The 4874-nt window shown below is 37.6% G+C and overlaps 1 non-coding gene across 1 annotated transcript; it reads left to right on the top strand.

Moving 5' to 3' along the window:
• The first annotated feature begins 1914 nt into the window (after positions 1–1914).
• LOC147509472 (small nucleolar RNA R71) lies at positions 1915–2021 on the top strand. The gene has a single exon (XR_015219637.1). It is a non-coding gene; the product is annotated as a small nucleolar RNA R71 (small nucleolar RNA).
• Positions 2022–4874: the final 2853 nt, after the last annotated feature.

The raw sequence follows: 4874 nt of genomic DNA, 5'->3' as shown, positions 1-4874 counted from the left end.
GTAGGTGTTGTGGGTAACAATGTCTCTACAAGATCCTATTCTTTTATTGAAAACACCTGGGTTGGTGATGTCACTTTCTGTTCAAGTAACTCATCATCTGAAGTGCGTAAAGGAACCGATTCCAAAGCTATCGAGGTATCTTTTTTATACTGATCTATATTGTACTCTGAATCTATAAAGGATAAGAACTGATGCACCTCATTTTCTGGAAAAGTTCGGTCACAATACTCTTACACAACACTGTCTATCATACTAACTTCGTCATCAAACTCTTCTTCCATCTGCTGTTGCATCATCTTGAAAACATTGACTTCTACTGAGAGGTTTCCGAAAGACATGGTCATAGATCCATTACGGCAGTTTATGAGGGCATTGGAAGTTGCCAAGAATGGGTGCCCTAGAATGATGGGTATGGCATCATGATCAATTTCGGTGTCGAGGATGACGAAATCAACAGGGTAGGAAAAATCTTTAACCTTTTGGGTATTTGATGGATCAGTTGGCTAATTGCAATGGCGGTAGGTGTAAGCTCATGGAAACCGAGTTGTTTAAAGAGGTAGTATGGAAGGAGGTTAACATTTGCTCCAAGATCAAGCAAGGCAGTGGCAGTGTACTTGTCTCCTATAGTGCAAGGGATGGTAGGATGACCAAAATCTTTATATTTGACGATTCCGTTAGTCTCTGTGAGGGATGAAAATTGTTCTGTAAGGAAAGCATCTTTTGGAATGTTAGTTTTTCTTTTGTTGGTACACATATCCTTAAGAAACTTGACATGCTTAGGTAAATGTTTGATGGCATCGAGAAATGGCAGGTTTATGGTTAGACTTTTGAATGTTTCTCTGATTTCATCAAAATTTTCATCCTCCTTGGGTGTCATGAGGCAAGCTAGAAAAGGTTCCTTCGGTTTGTATTGTCTAATTGGGTTAGGTGGAGTAATTGATGGTTTAAGAATAGGAACATTGCTAGAAACACGTGGAGGTAGTTGGGTTTCAATTTTCAGTTATGGTACTGGAATGGTTACCCCTACGGGTGTAGGATCTTCTGGTAAGACTACTTTGTTGTCAACAGTTTTGCCAGATCGCCATGTTGTGACTGCCTTAATCTCTTGGGTTTGAAGGTTTTGAACTTTTTGGCCTGGAAATGAACTTTTCTGGGTTTTATCTTGGGCTAACAAGTTCAGAGATTGTTGCATGGATGTTAGGATCTGGGTTTGTTGTTGCATGACAGAAAGCATTATTTCAGTAGGCTTATCTGTTTGGACACTAGTTGATGGTGTAACGGGAACTAGGTCTCTTTGGTTGTTGACAGGTTGGTTTTGATACTGGAATTGAACCAATGCTCTATTATGATTGTTATAGGTACCTTGTCCTTGTCCTTGTCTAAAGGTATTTGTTGGTTTGTTGAAACTTAGTGGTGTTTGGTTTTGAGGAATGTTGGACCATGCGAAGTTTAGATGTTGTCTCCATGGTGTATTTGGTACATTGAAAGCACATACTTCTTCTGGCTTAAGTGATGATAGGTTTGTGATCAAGGGATAGGTGGCATCTATATGATTTAAGTTTAGACATAAATTGCTTGGTAAGGTATTTACGTTCATGACAGGATGAGGGGGTTTGGTCTTTTTGTTTGGTTGTGAGGGGATCTATCTTTCTTATAAGGGTTTCTATTAAGGTTTTGATTTCTGGATCTGATTTCACCTAAAAAATACCACTAATCTTATATGCACTGGGTTGGGCTATTCTGGAACTATTTATGTTGCCCCAATGGATACTCTTTTCAGCTTGGTTTTCAAGAAAGGTTAAAGCTTCAGTTACACCTCTATCCAAAAATTTACCATTACTCGTGATGTCGAGGGTTACTTTATGTTCTGGGAGAAAGCCTTTGAAGAAACATTGGAAAAGAGTGGATTTTTCTAGTTTATGGTGAGGACATGAATGGAGTAGGTCAGAGAATCTATCCCATGCTTCGGAAAATGTCTCACTTGGACTTTGTCTAAAGAACTATATCTTGCTTCTTATCTTTTCTGTTTTCTTCGGCGGAAAGTACTTCTTCATGAAGGAGAACACAACCTTTTTCCCATGTATCAAAAGAGTCAGCCTTTTGTGAGAGAAGCCAAGCGTGACTCTTACCAGCTAAAGTGAAAGGAAACACTCGTAGCTTAACCTGATCGTCAGTGACGCCTGGATGATGAAAGGTATTACATACTTCATGTATCTGGCGTAGATGCTCCTACGGTAACTCATGTTCTAACCCGTGGAATATGGGTAGAAGATTGAACATGTTCGGTGGAATCCTAAAATCGCTCGTAAGTGGTGTGAGTCGTATACAAGATGGAGGTTCATCTTGCAATGGTGTGTAGAAGTTGGAGAGAGGCTCTTCAACTTGCACTACTTCGTCAGCCATCTTAAGAGATGGAGTACTAGAAACAGGAGATTGTCTAGGTCGACAAACTCTCCTACGTGAGTAAGTTTTATTCTTGTTAATACTATAAGTGCCTGAACACAGTATCATACACTTTTAGCAAGACCCCAAAACTATCCTAATATATATGCAAATGGTGCAATGTATGCTCAAGCAATCAAAATTCGTTTTTGCAGGTATGGAGTTTTGAAAACTTTGCTTTTGGTCTATATTTTACTATGCCCTATTCAGAGAAACAGTTGGGCATGTAACTAGGATGGCTCTACCACAAGTCTCAGAAGAGTAAGCAGTCACTTCACCAAGAATCTCACTCACGATGAATTTGGAGGAGGGGAGTGAGGAGGGTAGTTGGTCCACCGGAATGTGGTAACTGATTACTCTAAATCCTTGTGGCTATATTTTTGTCCTTTTCTGGAGGAGCATGACTACTTGGGCTCTAGTTGATTGATTTTAATTAATTTTTTTGGTCTAGGCCTTTCAAGAATCAAGCAACATCTAATTTACCTACATTGGGTAATGACTTCCCAATGGTTGTTATAGCTCAGGTTCAGCTTTATGCGCGAATGTAAATTGCAGTGTGGAAAGTAAATTTCAAACAATCACGTAAGCATGCTTGAACACACAAGTATCCTCTTAGTTGGGCTTCGAGGAGGTTTAGAATTTACCTCTCAAGTCGTGCTTACACGCTACTTGGGGAGAAGACGATGTTAGTTGGCGCTTGATCTGAGAATCAGGCCCAACCTTTCGAGCTTTACCCTATTTTAAGTTATAAATAAAGGCCCACTTAAAAAGCCCACAAGTTGGGTTTTTGACAATTTATACAACTTTGCCTTCAAGAGCTCAAACTTAAAACTAAACTAAGATTATACTAATCTAATTAACTAGTTTTAGATTAATCACCTAGATTAACTAGAGTCAAATGGACTTAGAGTATTGATTACCAAGTTGATCCATAGTGTGTGAGCTATGATCCACAACTTGCCTCACACACTTGAACTTCCCAAGGCAATTAAAACTCTAATCTCTTCGTAAGTATTAAACTCAAACCAAGTTTAACTTCTGTTCATCATAAGAAATCAATTAAAAATCAAGTTTTCTTTTTTTTTTTCGTTTTTCTTTTTGTCACTAACTATTACAAACAAGTTCCACTATTTTCTCCTACTCTATTACAAAATCCGGGCCCGGAGTACAACTTCTTGTCACAAATGAACTGGGATGTGAAAAAATCGAACACACTTCTGTGGAGGTGAACCAAATTACTTTTCATGCCCAGCCCGGTGGATGGGCGGCCGCTTTTTGCCTTTTGCTTGATCAGCTCCTCTCCACCTTTGTTGTCCTGCAACCTGATTTGTAAAAAAGTATCTCAGTACAGAGAAATAATATAAAAAAAATGATGAAAAAAAAATAGAAATGGAGAGATGAGAATGATGCTCCCTTCTTATATTCTCAACCAATCACTCTCACTCCTTCAATCCCCGACGGCGGTGCCATTTGAAGCTTTAATATTATAGTGAGTATACTTCAAAAGATTTAGATTAAGAGTTGAGGTTCATCCTAAATTGTTTAGTGTTTGAGTGAGGGAGATAGAAAAAGAAAGGTAGACTTTGAATATTAGAATAGTTCTAAGCTAATGAACTTAAAAGCTTTGATTGTTGATTAAAATGACTTGAAAACATGAAAGGAAGATTGATTAAAATATTGAAGTGAAACAAGCAAACAAGATGAAGATTGAAACAAAGAACAAGTAACAAGTTGATTGAAATAAAGAAAATGAAATAACAAGTTGATTGAAAATAAAATAAAATAACAAGAAATTAAAAACATGAATTGAAAAACAAGACAAGAAAATAAACAAACCAAATGGCTTGGATCCTAAGACAATGGATGAGTTCTCTCTCCTTTTCTTTTTGATTATATACCTCTACTTTTGAAATTTATAGATTTTCCCTCATCCATTCTTAACTAGACACCTCACCCATTTCATTTTTGCTTTTGCTTTTGCTTTTTGGTGCCTTCTTGACCAAGATAGGTTTAGGGATAAGTCTTCATAATTTGAAATAAAGGCCTCCATCTTTAGTCTTATTATTTGAGTCATTTAACTGTTGACTTTGATCGTTGACTTTGACCAGTTCACTTGACTTTTTCAGCACTTTTCCATAGCAGCTACTGGTCTTCATAATAAGCGTGATTAATGCTTCTTTTGGTGCTAAGACGCAGCTTTTATGATAAGTGGTCTAAAATACTCCTTAACCTAAAAAAGACAGTAAAAGCTATGAGTTGCCTTTCCATTAAGCATAAAAGGGAATGTAATGTAGCAATATACGAGTAATAAAATGCACATTTAGGAGCTGATCAAGCCCCGCATCACCTAATATAGACCTCTTGCTCAATTAGGATTAATTTGGTGTGACAGTAAGTGGTAGATATTTTTGATCGACCTCGGCTTTCTTGGA

Source organism: Coptis chinensis, chromosome 3 (assembly GCF_015680905.1).
Source record: "Coptis chinensis isolate HL-2020 chromosome 3, ASM1568090v1, whole genome shotgun sequence".
NCBI lineage: Eukaryota > Viridiplantae > Streptophyta > Magnoliopsida > Ranunculales > Ranunculaceae > Coptis > Coptis chinensis.
Note: the sequence above shows the minus strand (reverse complement) of the source record. Positions and strands in the feature narration are given on the sequence as shown.